Source organism: Ambystoma mexicanum, chromosome 11 (genome assembly GCF_040938575.1).
Source record: "Ambystoma mexicanum isolate Mex_15411 chromosome 11, UKY_AmexF1_1, whole genome shotgun sequence".
Taxonomy (NCBI): Eukaryota; Metazoa; Chordata; class Amphibia; order Caudata; family Ambystomatidae; genus Ambystoma; species Ambystoma mexicanum.
This window is the reverse complement of record NC_090934.1, coordinates 1294851354-1294869212: the sequence shown is the minus strand read 5'-3', so window position 1 is coordinate 1294869212 and position 17859 is coordinate 1294851354. Positions and strand designations below refer to the sequence as shown.

The following is a 17859-nucleotide window of genomic DNA, read 5'->3' as shown; positions in this document are numbered from 1 at the left end:
AAGGGAGAGAAAGACAGCCAGGACAAGAGACTGCGATGCCCAGCAAGCAAAAAGAGACGCGGACAAGGCCAGCAAGGAACCGGGAACAATCCGCTCCCAGAGTCAAAGACAATGGGATTCCTTTAACCGACCGTGTCCAGACGGAACTGGGAGGCTGGCAGACGGTGACAGCGTCCATACCGTCAATCCAAGGGCTGGGCAGGAGATCTGCAAGGCAAAGGAACCACAGCAAAGAGAAGCCTGTGCAACACCCTGGGCTGGAGAAGGAGCCCAGGAAGAAACAGCCACACATCCCAGGGGCAGACAAGGTAATGGGAGAGGCTTGGTGACATAAGGTCCGGGAGGCACAGCACCTGTACTGGGATTACAAGCAGGACCATCTTCCTTGTGTCAGTACTTGCCATGGAGGCAGCCAACATAAAGAGAGAAGAGAAACCACGTTCGAGCACCCAACCCAAGAAAGTAATACGAGTCATCTTCCTCGTGGCAGTACTTGAAAGGGAAGTGAACCAAGTGGGCCAAGCCAAAGAAGAAGAGAAACAAGGGTCAGGGATCCAACCCAAGAAAGTGGTACGAGTCATCTTTCTTGTGGCAGTACTTGGCAGGAGAGTGAACCAAGTGGGCCAAACCAAAGAAGAAGAGAGAAACCTGGGTTGCAGACCCTAAAAACATTCAGTGTTGGGTGTTTTAAGTGTGAAACCTAATCACGAGAAGACCAGTGGAAGGGAGTCAATTCACCCTGGTTGTAGGAGACTGTATCATAACTACCAGGAGAAGGGAGGCATTCTCCTGGGATCAGCACAGTGCTTTGTTATTTATTAGTTTGTAGTGTAAGAGCCAGAAGTAGGGTTTTCTTGACATAGGACGGTGGACACATTTACTTTAACAGACATCCTAATAGACACCTTAGACCTTTAGTTGAGGCAGGGAAACCCCTCTTAGAAATAGGGAAAGATGGCTTTTCGCTTGATTTACTTTTACTAATAAAGTCTATTGCCCCAAATATGCCACCTTTGTGTCAAGAGTCCCATTTCTGCACCCTTACATCACCCTCAGGAGTACTTCCTGTGTTACACATTCTCAACGCCACTGTTCTTTACAATTAACTTTCAGACCTCTGTTCCCCCTTTTGCTCCATCCTTTAGACTTTACCTCAGTCCCCTTCCTTTACCTTGTTTGCAACCACGTTGCTTGCCCTCTTTGTTCAGTCACCAATTCCTTGCCAATCCCCCGCCCTTTGTTGCACATCAAACCACGCCCATTACTTGCCACTCACCAATTCCATTACCCTAGCTCACATGCAGACAGTAGAACACTACGATTTGCCCATCAACGTCTGCCAGACACGACAAGAGGCCATGGTGGAGGTCATGCTGGTAACTGTGGCTATGGGGTCTGCACTTCAGATAATGCAGAGTGAAAGGCACCGAGACGACTTAACTTTTATGCTCCCAAATTGTACTTTCTTGGAAAGTCAGCTCCATATTTCAATTCATGGAAGCAGAGGGAATTGCAAGGGGTATCCGCCTAGGATCTGGTGATTGAGAGGGAGCATAAGCGACCTACTATATTTATGTGAGATTTCAAATAAGGCGGGCGTTTGTGTGTTTTAGTTTTTGTGACTGTGCTGATGTTTTTGAGTGCATTTATTTTTTATTTATTTATTTATTTAACATTTATAAAGCGCTCACACAGCCCACAGGCATCGAGGCGCTGTTACAGGAATTGTTTGTTTTTCTTAGTTGTGTTGATTGTTTTGTCTTAGTTACATATTTATAACGCGCTTAAACACCCAGAGGTTTCTAAGCGCGGACCCGGGGATCGAACCTGTTGTTGCTTCGTGTCGTCTTGCTTCCAAGACGCGCACGCTGCCGCTGAGCTATCCTCCCGGGACGCATCTTTGCCCATGTAAAGTATAGGTCGAAGGCGGTTTCTGTGCTCATATGACTTTGTATCTATTGTGATGAATCCTGCTGAGTCCTCACAAAGACCCTACCTAAAGTCTCCTCAAAGGTAGCGAGGGGAAGGCAGCCGCTACCTGATCCTGACACTGGGGTGGTATTAGTCGGTAGGATCACCTGGGAGGAGAAGGACCCCAGGGGTACAGGAGGACTCTGTAGGGAGAGACGCAGCATTTATCTCTCTAAAAAAAAAAAAAAAAAAGGGAAAAAATGTCAGTACTTCCCGAATATGTAATGGCATGCTGGCAGTACTTAATAGAAAATTGTTATAATTCATAATTTATTGGAAATAACCCCACCAATAAAACCATCCACAAGCATGATGGTGAAAGTCATTTTAATCCACCGGGGAATGGAAAAAACGAATCTCCAAATAGTAACAGCTTAGAATCTGAACACCTTAAATCTGTTGTGAATCAGAACCACTCATTAAGTCCTTATAAAAACCTTATAGAAGATGTAATTAATGATGGGGATGAGAATAATATATTTGGACATAACAGTCAATACAGAAAAGGAGATTTGAACGAGGATTTCAAGTCCCACAATGCTCAAAGTACTGGGACGAAGAAAAGGGATGCAGAGGCTCAAGATTGTAAGTGGCCGTCTAATGACCCTAATTACCCACACCTGAGGGAAACTCGGTTGTATAAAAGCCCGCCCAGGTGCAGCCCATAGAGAGTAGCAGAGAGAGCAGTAGTTGGAGGTGGATCGAATGCTGTAACTCCACATTGCAGGTGAAGTTAAAGGAAACTGTGGGAGACGCCAGAGCTGTCGTGATTAACAGATTGATGGCCGGTTCTGAGAGGGCCTCTCCCTTCTATGACCCTGTCTGCAGAGGTTGCGCAATGGTAAGCATTGTTTGTGAAAGCTTTCTCCAAGGGAAAGTGGACCGCAGTGGCAGGCGAGCACCCGAGTGTCCCTCGAGCAAGGAGCACTACATTCCCGACCGGCATGGGGTGTAGGAAGCAGAAGGAAGCAGGTTGCCGAGTGGCATGCAGCAGAGAAAGCAGTGGACCTGGAGTCAGCGGAGCAAGCGAACGAACGCGTGTGCCATAGCCAGTGAGTTCACTACAAGTATGTGACCCCAGGACGGTCCGAGATCGCCCGCTTGCCCAATCGAATACTTTTGAATAGCAAACTGATATAATTAACTTAAAGTGGCAGAGTAGCAATGCTTTTGAATACCTAACTGATACCAAGAAGCTAAAGTGGCAGAATAAGAACTCTGAGCAAGAAGTGTTTCATAATACAGGTAAAGGTCATAGATTTTCTCAGAATCAAAGGAGGGCAATATCGAGCCAATGGTATAAGAACCATAATTTGAAATAAAATTTAAAAAAAAAGAGCTAGGAAAAAATCCCTAGTTCATAGTACACTCTCGTACAGCCCTTGAAATAAGTTGCAGCTATATGTAGATTGTTCACTTAATGTCTCTAATGTATCACAAATTATAGTCCATCATTGCCAAAGCCAAAAGAGGGCAACAAAGAACCAAGTGTTGTCCAAGCCAAAGAAAAAAAGAGTTGGAATAAAATACATTATCAGACGTTCGTTAAAAGTAAAGTGGGAAAACAGAAGTGGCAGGGGAGCTGCCTTCCTGATGGGAAGTATTCAGGACAAGAGGAGCATAACCTGCATTGCATGTGGCAATCATAAATGTGGAATAAACAGCACCAATGTGTTTTGTGTCTTCCCAAGAGAAGTAGTCCAAACTGATGTTGTGGAAAGTTAAGACTTTGGTTGAAGTCAATCACATCACAGAAGTACTTGTAGTAGAAGTGTTCATTAGTCCTGGTAGGCGTGTACACCAGAGCAAGGACTTTGTAGTAGTAGACCTGGCAGGTGAGTGGACCAGGTAGAAGTCCTTGAAGTACTATACTCTGGTTGCACTTTGAGAAGAAGAAGTGGCAGAACAACTACAAGGTGTTGTGAATTGTTGTGGAGTCATCCTGATAAAAGAATCTATTCTATACAAATGGACAGTGGAAATATCCTTAATAATAATAATAATAATAATAATAATTTCACATTTATATAGCGCTATGAACCCTCAGGTATCTGAGCGCTGCTTAGTATTACCCACGGTGTGTGGTGCTCATTTATCGACCTCGGAAGGATGAAAGGCTGAGTTTGGCCCTGCCGGGATTCGAACCTGCGTTAGCAAGCTCTGCACGGATGTGAAAGCGAGCGCTCTACTCGCTGTGCCGCTTGACCTTATTATTTGAAAGATGATGTGCTGAACTCTCTAAAAACACATGTACTCAATCACAGAAAACGTATAATAAGTATCCAGGTAAATAACTTACAGTAGAAAAGTATTACATCTCTAAACTTCACACACATATTAAAACCAGAAAGAAAATGTGTCACTTTGCACAGTCTTATTCTCAGGTGTTTTGAGCCCGGTACATGCAAAGTGCAAATTCTCGCTCCTTCACTAGCCCAACTTGTCCAAGTTTCCGTCCTTCAAGCTCTATTTCACTGGACATTCATCAGGGCTGATAAAATTAGTACGTGTTTTATACTTGACTGTTTAGTGCATCCTACTCTTTTCGTAGTCCGTTGAATACATTAAACAAATATACTTCATTACAAAGTCTGTAAATGACTTTATTCTTACACCTTATAGATTCCCCTAGCATCACGATATGGGAATTGATTACTCCATATATCTTACCTTGTGAGTCTTGGACCTCCTTATAAGACCACCGTCAACTTCAATTGTTGATCACGCTCCCAACTTCACCTATGGTGCATACATTTAATACACCCCCTCGCTATTCTGCAAAACAGAAAAACCCAATCCTCATTACTCTTTTGTCCACAATGTACAGTATCTACTTTGAACTAAAACACCCTTTGTGACAAAAATGTATTAAGGCTTTTCTCAACCACATAGGCCCGGAGTTGAAGTTGAAGGTGGTCTTAAAGCGAGGTCCAAGACTCACCGGTTAGATATGGAGTAATCAATTCCTATGTTAAGGGAATCTAAAGGGTGTAAAAATAAAGTCATTTACAGACTTTGCAATGAAGTATATTTGTTTTATGTATTCAAGGGACTACGAAAAGAGTAGAATGTACTTAATAGTCCAGTATAACACACATACTAAGTTTATCAGCCCCTGATGAATGTTCAACTGAATAGAGCTTGAATAACAGAAACTTGGACACGTTAGTTTAGTGAAGGAGCGAGAATTTGCACATTGCGTGTACTGCACTCAAAATACCTGAGAATAAGACAGTGCAAAGTGACACTTTTTTCTGGTGTTAATATGCGAGTGAAGTTTGGAGATTAAATATTTTTCTACTGTATGTTTTTTTTCCCATAGATTTATTATACGTGTTCTATGATTGAGTGCATATATGTTTAATAATATTAATTTTATGATATTTAATATGTGTTTTTAGAATTGTATAATGAAATTATAGCATTGAGTTCCCCTGATATGAACTGTGTAGTAACTTTCCTTCATTTTGATACATAACTGTGTAGCCCATAAGGTAAGAAGGCTATATTCCCCTAGGTGGGGTAACCGTCTTTTTACTGTTGTGTTGAACTCTCTACCACCAGTGGAGGGATAAAGACTTGTTGAATATTTGCAACTATTGACTCAAGCCCGAGAAGAGACTTTCTTGAAACAAGGGTAACTTTATTATTTGAACTTTATTACAAGATGGAAAAAGACTAATTTTGAACTGTGGAGTAAAAATCCTGTGGAATCTTGGGAAGGAGATTTCACCCAGGTTGCTAGGAAAAACAGTTAGCAATCGTATATGGAATATAATTGTTAATTTTTATTTGAATTGCCATCCATGACCTTGTTAAGTTGTATGAAAAAGTGTGAGGGACAGATTCCTTTTGTTAGAGTGTTTCCTTTAGTTACTTTGAAAGGCAGGGAAATTCTCTTTAGGGTAGGGATAGTGAGGTATTGGTCAAACCCATTTAAGTTAAAAAAAAAAAAAAACCTTTACAAAGTTGTCTGCCGCACATTTCTGTACCCTCACACTATATATGGGATACATTACTCACCGTAATCGTATTTCTGATGCTTGTATCTGCTTAGATTCACATGCTGTGCATAGGCCGACATCTAGTGGAAGCTGCGGAGTATTACAGTTTGTTTTTCGAAACTCGAAAATGGGCGTCGACACAGGCGTGCCAGTAATACTATCCCTAGTGTGACGTCCACTGTACCCAAGATCCCTCACGCGTCTAGGATCCTCAGATTGTATTTTTTCTGACATGAGGAAGCATGAGGAGTAGCGTGAGTACAGATAATCCAAGCAGATAGACAGAAGGTAAGACTACAAGCAATCATGCGCCTTCTCTCGGAGGGGAGGAAGGGTGGGTCGCATGTGAATCTAAGCAGATACAAGCATCAGAAATACGATTACGGTGAGTAATGTATCCCTTCTGAGGCTTGTGGAATCTGCTTAGATCACATGCTGTGCATAGATTAGCGAGCAGTACCAGAAGAAGGAGGTGGGATGTGAGAAGGGTCATGAGCAAACAGGTGTCTTAGAACCGCTTGTCCCACTTGTGTATCTGTCTTGGAATGAGTGTCAATGCAGTAATGCTGAGTAAAAGTGTGAATAGAGCTCCAAGTAGCTGCTTTGCAAATGGTGTCGAGGGGAACATTTGCAATGAAAGCCAGAGTGGCCCCAATGCCTCTAGTAGAATGGGCCCTTGGCGTAAAAGGCAGAGTTTTTCCAGAAAGAGAGTAACACAGCTGTATACAGTTGATAATCCACTTCGAGATCGCGCCTTTAGAGACGCGATCCCCTTCTCTGCCTGTAGCTACGGAGACAAACAGTTGATCTGTTTTCCTTAGCGGTCTGGTTTTATTTACATAGTAGAGGACCGCCCTACGCACATCAAGGGTGTGTAGTTTCACCTCAGCTGAGCTTTGCGGGTTCTGGAAGAAAGCCGGAAGCTCGATGGACTGGTTTACATGGAACTTAGATATAAATTTAGGTGAGAACCTAGGGTGTGTGCGTAAAACCAGTTTGTCTTTGTGGATAGTAAAGAAAGGATCCTGCACTGACGGAGCCTGAATTTCACTGACCCTTCTTATAGAGGTAATGGCTACTAAGAAGGCCGTTTTATAAGTCAGGTGTTTGAGACTACTTTTATGCATGGGTTCGAAAGGGGGGACCATGAGCTTAGCTAGCACCACATTGAGGTCCCATCCTGGTGGTGGGTTCGAAATAGGAGGGTGAAGTCTCTTTACTCCTTCCATGAAGGCTTTAACTACTGGTACCTTCCACCACGATACTTTGTTATGGGATGTGGTGTAAGCCGAGAGGGCTGCCAGGTGTACTTTCAGAGAGTTAAAAACCAAACCTGCGTCCAGCAGGTGGAGCATGTATGTTACAACGTTGGAAGGAGTGCAATCAACTGGGTTGATTTGTTTATTCTGGCACCAAATAACGAATCTCTTCCACTTGTCAAAGTAACAGTGCCTTGTGTTTGGTTTCCTGGATTCTTTTAGGATGTCCATACACCTCTGTGGTAAATTGAGATGGCCAAACTCTATGACCTCAGGAGCCATGCTGCCAGGTTCATTGAGTTGGGTTCCTGGTGCACTGTTTGACCTTGTTGCTGGGACAGTAGGTTGTACCAGGCTGGGAGTTTGATGGGCTCGCACACCGCCATCCTGCGTAGGTGTGGAAACCATGGTTGTCTCGCCCACATGGGAGCAACTAGGATGAGCGTCACCGATTCCTTGTTCATCTTGTACACCACCTTCCTGATGAGAGGAGTTGGTGGAAAGGCGTACGCAAACATCCCTGACCAGTTCATCCACAGGGCGTTCCCTTGGGAGTCTGGCTGGGGGAACCTGGATGCAAATCCTGGGCATTGTTTGTTTTCGCTTGTGGCGAATAGGTCTATAGTGGGGAAACCCCACTGAGAGAAGAGATCTTCTACGATATCTCTGTGAAGGACCCATTCGTGTTCTTCTGGGAGGGAGTCTCTGCTTAGGGCATCCGCTAGGGAATTGAGCTCCCCTGGAACATGTTGTGATGACAGGAAGATGTTCCGTCTGAGTGCCCATATCCAGATTTTCTGGGCAAGCTTGGACAGATTTGGCGAACGAGTCCCTCCTTGTTTGTTCAGATAGAACATGGCTGTCGTGCTGTCCGTCCGGATCTGCACCGACAAGTTTAGCAGATGGGGCTCGAACGCCCGAAGCGCTCGGAATACTGCCAGAAGCTCTAGCAGATTGATGTGGTTCTTGGCTACTGAGTGAGACCAGAGACCCTGAGCTGTGTGGTGGAGATGGTGAGCTCCCCACCCAGTCAGGCATGCATCTGTAGTCACCACTGCCTGTACCTCTGGATCGTAGAAGGGTTTTCCCCTTGCGAGATTCTCTCTTGTCCACCAGTGTAAGCTCTGTACGAGTGTTGGCGAAACGACCACTAGATCGTCCCACTGACCACTTGCCTGAGACCACTGTTTCGCCAACCATTCCTGCATGGGACGCATGCGCAGACGCGCGTGGGGGACCAGGTAAATGCATGACGCCATCATGCCCAGTAACCGCATTGCTTTGCGTACCGTTATTTGTTGACCTGACTGATAAAGCGGAATTTGCAGTAGTATACTCCGAATTCTTTCTTCCGAAGGGAAGGTCAACCCTATCTGAGTATCTAGGATTGCTCCTAGGAACTGTTTGGAGGTGCTTGGCACCAGACTTGACTTCTTCTCGTTGATAGAGAAGCCTACTTCGTGGAGGAGGTCGATAGTCCTCTGAATGTTTGACCTGCAAATTCCTGGGGTTTCCCCCGTTATGAGCCAGTCGTCCAGATAAGGGTACACTGGGATTGCCTCCCTGCGTAGGTGTGCAGCTGCCACCGCCAGTACCTTGGTGAATACCCTTGGTGCTGAAGCTATCCCGAAGGGCAGTACCTTGAATTGGTAGTGGCGACTGTCCACCTTGAAGCGCAAGTATTTTCTGTGCGCTGGGAGCATGGAAATATGAAAATAAGCATCTTTCATATCCAAGGTTGCCATGTAATCCCCCTTTTTTAGGAGGGGGATTACCTCTTGTAACGTGGTCATACGGAATTTTTGGGGCTTGACATACTTGTTGGCAGGCCGTAAGTCCAATACTGGGCGCATTGTCAAATCTTTCTTTGGCACAAGGAAGTAGGTTGAATAGATACCCTTGTTTACCTGGTGTCCTGGGACGAGTTCTATCGTGTCCTTTTCTAGCAGAATGGCGATCTCCTCGAGAAGGATCTTCTGATGTTCTAAGGAGTGTATTCTTTGTCGTGGAGGGTGGTTCCGGGGACGCTGTAGTAATTCTATACAATATCCTGTGGACACTGTTGACAGCACCCATCTGTCTGAGGTGATCCCTTCCCAAGCCTGGGTGAAGTTGGAAATGCGTACCCCTACTGGGGTTGCGTGAGAAGGGACCCTGAACTGAGCGTCACTGCTTTGGTGGAGGCGTGCCACCTCCCTTGTTGGGACTGCCTCTGCCTCTTCCACGACCTCTCTTGTTACCCCTGCCGTAACTTTGGGTAGACTGCTGGTTGTTGTTCCATTGTGTACCCTGTCCTTGGGCATAGTTGCCTCTTTGTGAATTTTGGCCGCGTGGGCGACGAAAATTACTGTTCGCCCTCTGGTTAGGGGGTTTGTTGGTAAGCTGGCCAAGGGATTTGAGAGTCTCGTATTCGTCCTTGGCATTCTTAAGTGCGTCTTCGACCGCTTTCCCAAACAATAGATCGGGTTCCACCGGCTTGTCTATTAATGAAGCCTGGGTTTCTGTTTTGAACCCCGACTGCCGTAACCACGCATGTCTCTTGATAACAGTGCCTTCTGCTATCAATCTTCCTGCGTTGTCCGAGGCGTCGAAAGTTGCTTTTAATATGCAACCAGACACGGCTCTTCCTTCTGCCGAGATCCGAGCCAACTGGCCCTTTAACGGTTCAGGAGCAGAGGCTATGAGCGCCGCGACCTCTTCCCATTGATGGCAGTTGTAACTTGCCAACAGGGTGGTGGAGTTTGCAATCCTTGCTTGGTAGGCGGACGTTGAGGCTACCTTCCTGCCAAACCCGTACAGTTTTTTGCTCTCCTTGTCGGGAGGAGCTTCTGACGACGATAAGGGTGTCCCAGCCCTCTTCCGAGTGTTGGTAACCACTAGGGAGTCTGGTTTAAGATGTCCTCTTATATAAAGAGGGTCAGACTGGGCTGCCCGAAAAAGTTTTTCGACTCTGGGGTTGACGGCTCTGGTGAGGTTAGGATTCACCAGGGATGGATCTATTCTACGTTGGATGGATTTAAGGATTGGGATGGTCTGAGCGACCGGCCTCCTCTCTCCCACCAACTCTTCTGCAAAGTCCCTTTCCTCCTTTACACCGTGGGTGTCGATGTGAAAATGTTCTGCTGCGCGAGCGAGAACTTCATTAAGGAGGGGCTGGTTATCAACTGGCGAGTCGGTAACTGGGGCTTCGCTCTCTAACGGGGAATCTACTCTGTAAATTTCCTGCTCATCTTCTACCTCCTCCAGGTCCTCATCATCCACATAGTATTCAGTCCCGGCTTGTTCCTCCATAATTTCAAACTCCTGGAGTGGAGTAGAGTATGGAGTAGAGTAAGGCTGCACCTCGAAGGGTTTAGGTCTTTCGAACCGGGCCTTTTTACTTAGGGGGATAGGATCAGAGGAGCCTGAGGGTGTGGCCCCTTGAGGGTCATACGAAAGGAAATGTTCTGGGTTTTTGTCATAAAAATCAGCTAAGGAAGACATCCTTGACATGACCCTGTCTATGTCTTCACTGGACCATTCTTTGGAACAGGGTATGACTTTAGTAGGCAACTTAGAGGACTTATCAAGGGTACCCTTGCTGGATGTTGATGTCCCAGTATATTTGTGTTTGTCTGTCTGCTTAGGGTGGAAGGATGGTCTTATAGGAGTGGAAGGCTGTGCTTTCCGCTGTTCCCCCCCTCCCCATGCATGGAAAAATGTTTTCCCTGCCCCTTGGAGGCCCCAGAGACTTTCGACGGCTGGCGTCGATGGTCTGGGGAGGAATCTGTGTGTTTCGAGCGTGGGGCCTCGCTGGTGTTAACTGCGGCCTCGGTCTCCTGGAGCGCGGCCTGGGGATGGAAATCGTCTTCGTCTTCCGACGATCGAACTTCTGTTAATCTAGGGAGCGAGGCACTCTTGGCAAGAGTGGATGATTGCCTTGCGTCATGAGGCGATCTCGATCGAGAGCGCCCTGAGGACACCGAGTCGGACCGTTCTATCTGTGCCTCTTTCCGAGAAGTCGACGTCGTCGAGGTTCGGTTGGACTTAGTGTGCTTAGTGTGTGTAGGGTGTGTAGCGCTTGCGTCGCCGGGGGTCTTCCCCATAGCCGCCCTGCCGGACAACCTTCCGAGGTCGGGGACCAGCGCTCGGCAGTCTTTCGACGCCGTAATGCCCTCGCCGTCCGAAAGTACGGCGTCGCTGCCATCGCTGAAGGCGCCCTCCGCTGCCATGGCCGCCTGCCTGGCGTGGTGGGCCCAACGCTTTGTCGAACGGTCCTTAAGTGTCTTAGGCTTAAACCTACTACACGCTCTGCAGTTCGCTTCGGGGTGGTCCCTCGGCAAGCAGAGATTGCACGTGGCGTGCCTGTCGACCCAAGGGTATTTGCGGTTGCACTTGGGGCAGAATTGGAAAGGGGTACCCTCCATACGCACCTTGAGGCAGCGGGCTGGTAAGTGTAGTAAATATATAAGGTGTACCTATAGGGTGTACATATATACCAAGAGTGAAGAGTATGTACCACCCCCCACTCTCCCTACCTGCAGGGCCGAGGCCAGCGGCCTACTAGGCCCGGGCCGAGGCCAGCGGCCTTCCGAGGCCCAGATCCGTCGTGCAGCAGCCGACGGTCGATGTCTTCTCCAGCCGTCGTCGAGTGTCGAGGGTCGACGTTGGGGTGGGGAAGGATGTTAATAAATAATTTTAAACTTCAATAATAAGCAAAAGTATGCCTAAGGCCAGGGGACTCCGCAAGATGCTTCCAACCAGTATGGCGGAAAAAAACAATCTGAGGATCCTAGACGCGTGAGGGATCTTGGGTACAGTGGAAGTCACACTAGGGATAGTATTACTGGCACGCCTCGTCGACGCCCATTTTCGAGTTTCGAAAAACAAACTGTAATACTCCGCAGCTTCCACTAGATGTCGGCCTATGCACAGCATGTGATCTAAGCAGATTGCACAAGCCTCAGAAATGTATATATATATATGAATCTTTTGTTGATTTGCACAAGTGTTTTTTGTTGGTCACATAATATAAGAGTGTTCTGCACAAGACAATGAACAAAAAAAAAAATCACAGAATTGGAGGGAAAGGATCATGTCAAGGGGGTGAAAAAGTGAGCATCTCCGATTGCTCCCCCCCTGCCAAATTAAAGCATAAAAGGGTCAGAATTGGCCTTTTTTGTGCATAGAAAATGTATAGTAGTGTTTCAGAACCACTACAGCGCATAATACATTTCTCTCCCTTGATGGTGTAAATGGCTGAAAGAAATGTTAAAATAAAACGTTTTACTTTACCACCAGTTGACGTGAAATTTCTGAAATAGCCCTGGAGGTATTCCAGAAATTTCACCTCTGCTGATGGTACTTTGAATAGGGTGGATTTTCAGAAATACCACCTGAAGAGATGGCAACTTTCTCCAGTGATATTTCATTAAAAAAAATCCACCCAACTCTGAATGGTCCCCTTTGTTTGTAGGCCAATACTTGAAAGTTACATCTGTGTGCTTGTGTTTTTCAACTGTGCCCAAAAATAAGTGCACAAACAATCCAACATCCATTTCTATAACCACCATACAGAAACACCCGTGGGTGCTAATCAAGGTGCTATTAAACTCTTTTTGTTGTGAACATAAGAGTAGGGAATCTTACAGAATGAAACCAAAGGCACACTCTAAAAAAGATATGGACATTTACTTTGTTGTGATAAGCTGCTGTGGTTTGCAACAGAAAGATTGCGTCTGGTACTCAGTGGTGCCAACATTACCATCCAGAGCCACAGAATCTATCATTTAAATGTGTACATTGCCACTGGGCAGTCAGAACATCACCTGCCGCTTAGACTCTTCTCCCACACTCGCTCACTGTGGAGGTCCATGTGTGGGAGCCACCCACGCACATCTGCAATGCTGAAATCAAGACAAGGGCCTCATCCCATTTACTTAGAAGCCAAGCAGTCCTTGCAGCACTCGTTTCCTTTCAGGAAGGCTGAATTCTGAAGGATTTGGTCTTTTTCAATTATTGTTTTTACATGTTGCTTCTCTGGCCCATTGGGCAGGGGCACAGCCAACCTGGGGGGCCATTGCCACCTTGCCCCCCTTCCAAGTGCGCCCCTGGTAGCTGGGAAGTTAAGTCGATCTGACGGATAATGCATCCTTTCATTTCACAGAATGTGCACTACCTTACAGGCGATCATAGAAAAGTAAAGGAGGGAGGAGAGAGCTGTATTGGATAGAAAGGGCAGATGAAGGAAATGGGAGGGGGGGAGGGAGGGTTGCCCTGAAAACTTAAAAGTCTCATGTTTCAGCAGGAAAAGTGCCACTTCATGTTTCCACTACAGAGGGTGAAGCCGGCGAGCATGGGTCGGGTAGGAGCACAGAGCGATTTGCAGCCAAATACCTTCTTGGATATACACAAAACAGAAATTGCAATATTTAATGTGAACTATGCAGCTAAGCGAATGGAAGATGAGGAAATGTTATATTTAAACAAGATATAAAAAGGAATGGCATACAAGATAGAGTGGTGGATTTGCAAATATATGTTTTAGACTTGTATGCACTAAACTCACTGGGATCTACAAAACAAAGACGCTATTCTCATCATCAATGCTGGCCCCTCAATATGCTCTCAAGTCAACATTGACAACTCAGTATTTAAGAAAAATGTACTAAACTAAATCAAGTAATAGAAGCCCTTGAGAAATGTTATTCCTGCTTAGCGCTAAAGCTGTACTGAACAAAAATAGATGCAGAAAGGTGACACTTAGTCTTCTAAAAATAAACCTGTACTCGTAAATCCAGTTATTCCAACAATACAAGATTAAAACGCATCCTAGCTGGTTCTCCTGTGATGGTGACCTTTCACTCCAGTTACCTTTCTGCTTATATACTGTAAGGGGTGTGGAAGGAGGAGAGCGGCACACCTGTGGCATAATTTTGGGCAAGGCCTTATTTAAATCAAAAGAAAGAAAGAAACCTAACTATCTCTAAGAGGGGTTTCCCTGCCTCAACAAAAACTAAGGCGCTGTCAGAATGTCTGTAACTAAAAAGTCCACCGTCATGTGTCCAAATCCTATTTCTATCCCTTACAAGTCTAAATGAACAAAACTGCATCAGTCTCTTCTGGGTTCAGAAGAATGAATCCCTTCTTCTGGACAAAGACAGATCACAAGTAGCAGGAATATCTCCCTTTCCCTGGCCTTTTTCAGGTTTATGTGTACAGTTCCACAAAGTAGGGGGAGTGGCTTCTGTCCCTTGGCCCTTCTCAGGTTTGCATTTACAATTCCCCAAAGTAGGGGGAATGTCTTCTGTCCCTTTGCTTTTCTCAGGCTATTATCTGCACAGTTCGACAAAGTAGGGGCATGTCTCCCTTCCCCTAGCCTCTCTCACGTCCCTGATGTGCCCCTCCAGTGGCTCACTTGGACAGACCTGGTATTCGACCTTACCAGGTACTTCAACGAATAAGAGGGCTTGTTGGAGGACTTGTCCTCATGCACAGTTGGGTCTTTGACTACGGTCTCTCCTCCAGAGGGTCCTTGACCTGTTATGCTTCTTTCTTATCCTTGGGTCCCAGACCCCTTCACACTGGTTTCTCTTTACCCGTGTCCTATCCTCGTTCACATTAGCTTCTTGGGTCCCAGACCCCGGTTTCTGTATTTCTTTTTCTCGGGTCTCAGACCCCTTTGTATTGGCTTCTCGGGTACCAGAACCCTGTATCTGTATTTCTCTTTCTCGGGTCCTCAACCCCTTCACACTGGCTTATGTAGTGCCCTTGATGTCCCAGGGCCACCCTGTACCTTCTGTATGGGCTCCTGGTCTCACCTGGGTCTCGTGTTTCCCCACACCTTCCGACATTTCATCAGCACTGTTTCCTGTTCCCGCATTGCTGTACGCGGCGCCCCAGCACTTCCTGGGAGCCCGGCTGCGTGTGCATGCTGGACAGACTTCCTCTGAACTTTTCCGCATAGGGAGCCCAAGCCTCTTCCTGCCTTCGGTCCTCTTGCAAGCAGGTTGGGACGCTGTGTCTTCATATGCCACATCCAGGTCAGTAGCTGCAGGTTCAGCTCTTCCGTCTGCGTGCTGGTTGCCTCACTCGCGGTGCCTTTGGGGTGGGACTGACCATGTTGTTAGTCCTTCTTCCCTTTTTCAGTTCCATAGAACACACAAGATAGACTGCTCAATGTGATGGTCTTGTGAGTACTTTTTGGTGCAGAGCTTCTTCCTTGTCTCAGTATATTGAGGAGACAGTTCAGTGGAGTCAATCCTGATCTTCCTCGTCCCAGTACTAGTGGTACTATTGCTATAGCAGAAGTAAATGGGGGAACTTGTGTGACCAGAGGAAGGAAAAGGAGGTGAAGGAAGAAAGCTGGGTGAGGGTGCACTGTATTGTGTTAACCTATGATATCCTCCCTCTATCCCAGAAGGGGAATCCCTCCCCATGAGATTCACCCTCTGAATACCACCCCCAGGGTGACTATCGGGTAGCTGCCTCACCTCCCTGGCCTCATGGAAAGGGTGCCTTCCTCAGGAAGAAGGGACGACATCACAGGATTCGTCACACTACTGGATTTACTTTTCACTCCAACTCCCTAGTACAATCAACGCAACAGAAAAAGTGTTTGTCAGAAGGTATTCTGCTGGGGTTGCTGTCAGCGAGCAATCTGTCAGTGCCAGTGCTGGGGGATACAGGGGTCCTAAAATGCCACCATACAGTATTTGGGGATGCGCAATAAGAAGTGTAAGTATATAGGGAAGGTTTAGGGGAGGTGTTTGTTTTCAATGGCACGAAAGGGACACAAATCGATAAAAAAAGGTGTTGGAAATAAAATTAATTCATCCTTAGTTTAAAAAAATCTTTTTATCATTGTTGGTTATAGGCACAGGTTTACAAGAACTCCAGAACTCGGCTTCATTCTTACATCAAGATACTAATAGTCACAGTTTCATTCAGTTACTTCACAAGTTACACCTACTTTTTTTTTTTACTTTCTTTATTGGCATTTCGTAGAACAGAAACAATCACCCTTTCACCCTACCCAGGCCCACCCCACGGTACACACCTAAGGGTTATACACAAGAATCAGAGACGTTCTGGGCAGTATGGAGGGCGCACCTCCCATAGTGTTCTCAGTCCAGCCACCAAACCAACAACGTCACATAGTAAAAAAAAAATTAAACAAAATTGTCTATTCCCCGGGTGCGGTCCTAAGGGGCCGGCAAGGATCGCCCCCTTGGGCTCGACCGCGCAGACGAACCCGACCCCTCCGGAGAACCATGCCCCTCCCCCCCCAGGTTGCCCCAAAAGGTACATTGTATATGCATCCCACATCTGACTCTCACCTCGACACTTCCCCCCCCCCTCACCACCTCCCACCTTGTTTCCATGCCATTACAATATAATACATCTCTTGACCATTGAGCAACCGTCGGACTTCGGGTGCCGCCCTGCTCCATGGCCACCCGGCGTTTTGCCAGAATCAGAAGAAGATTTACCAGTTTCCTAGTTTCTTTGGGTTTCTGTTCGGTGAATCCTAACAAGGCATCATAGGATCTATCACTAGCTGTTGTCTCACAATATCCCCAATCACCTCAAACACCTGCCTCCAAAAATGCACCAATTCCCCACAATCCCATGCCACAGGATGAAACCCCGCCGTCTCTTGTCCACAACGGAGGCAAGCCCCCGACCTCTGGGGGAAATTATCGTTTAACTGGGCCGGAGAATAATAGCACTGGTGTAGAAATTTAAAGTGAATCAGTTTGAAGTTCGAATTGACAGCCCAATTCCTGGTCACCTCACAGCAGTACCTCCATTCCTTAGTCGGTATCTCCCGACCCAACAACCTCTCCCAAAGCCCCCTAGAAGACCTCCACAAAACCGGCCTCACCTGCAGAGCCAACCGGTACAAACCGGAAAGAACTCGCCGTCCAATGTCCCCCCCCACCACCTTATTGAGCACCACTGGTGGCCTCGGAAAGGAAGGAAACAGTCGCTGCAGTGTCACCCTCAACCTGTAGTACAGGAATACATCTAACGCCGAGAGATCTCCCCTGACCTTCATCTGAGCTATAGTGATAAATTCCCCATCTGGAAAAAGGTCTCCCAACCGAGCGACACCCAACCGCTTCATAGTAGCCACATAACGCGCCTCGCTAGTTAGAGGAACACCAGGGACATATATCGGCGGGATGTCCGGAGAGTAGAGTACACCCCCAACCGACGCACGTTCCGAGTAGGACCAGGTCCAACAGGTAAGCTCCACCAAATTGCGCGGACACCTCACACGACTAGGAGCCGTCAGAATAACCGACCTTAACGCCGGCGACGCAATCAACCTTTCTATTTCTACATGCCTATGCTCCGCCGCCATCCCGTACCAATACCTAAGGTAGCTAGCCTGCACCACAATATCGTATAATTCCAAGTCGGGAAGCGCGAGACCCCCCTCCTGAACCGGCGCTGTAAGCTGCCCCCAAGAGACACGAGCCCTCTTACCCGCCCAAATGAAGTGTGATATCACAGAGCGGAGATCCCGGAAGTACCGCTGAGGGACCTTTATAGGTACATTCAGGAACACGTACAGTAATTTAGGAAGGATAGACATTTTCACCACCGAAATTCTGCCTTACAGATTGAGAGGGAGTGAG

The 17859-nt window shown here is 46.8% G+C and overlaps 1 protein-coding gene across 3 annotated transcripts in view; it reads right to left on the bottom strand.

Annotated features, from left to right (window-relative positions):
- The window catches only part of SECISBP2L (SECIS binding protein 2 like), a 1017636-nt gene that overhangs the window by 877826 nt on the left and 121951 nt on the right, over positions 1-17859 (bottom strand). Inside the window, exon 2 of one of the 3 annotated variants that reach the window (XM_069624787.1) lies at positions 4642-4746. The exons of the other annotated variants lie outside the window; for them this stretch is intronic. The gene's annotated coding sequence lies outside the window, so the exon portion shown is untranslated. The remainder of the gene's footprint in view (positions 1-4641; positions 4747-17859) is intronic. 3 annotated transcript variants of the gene reach the window in all.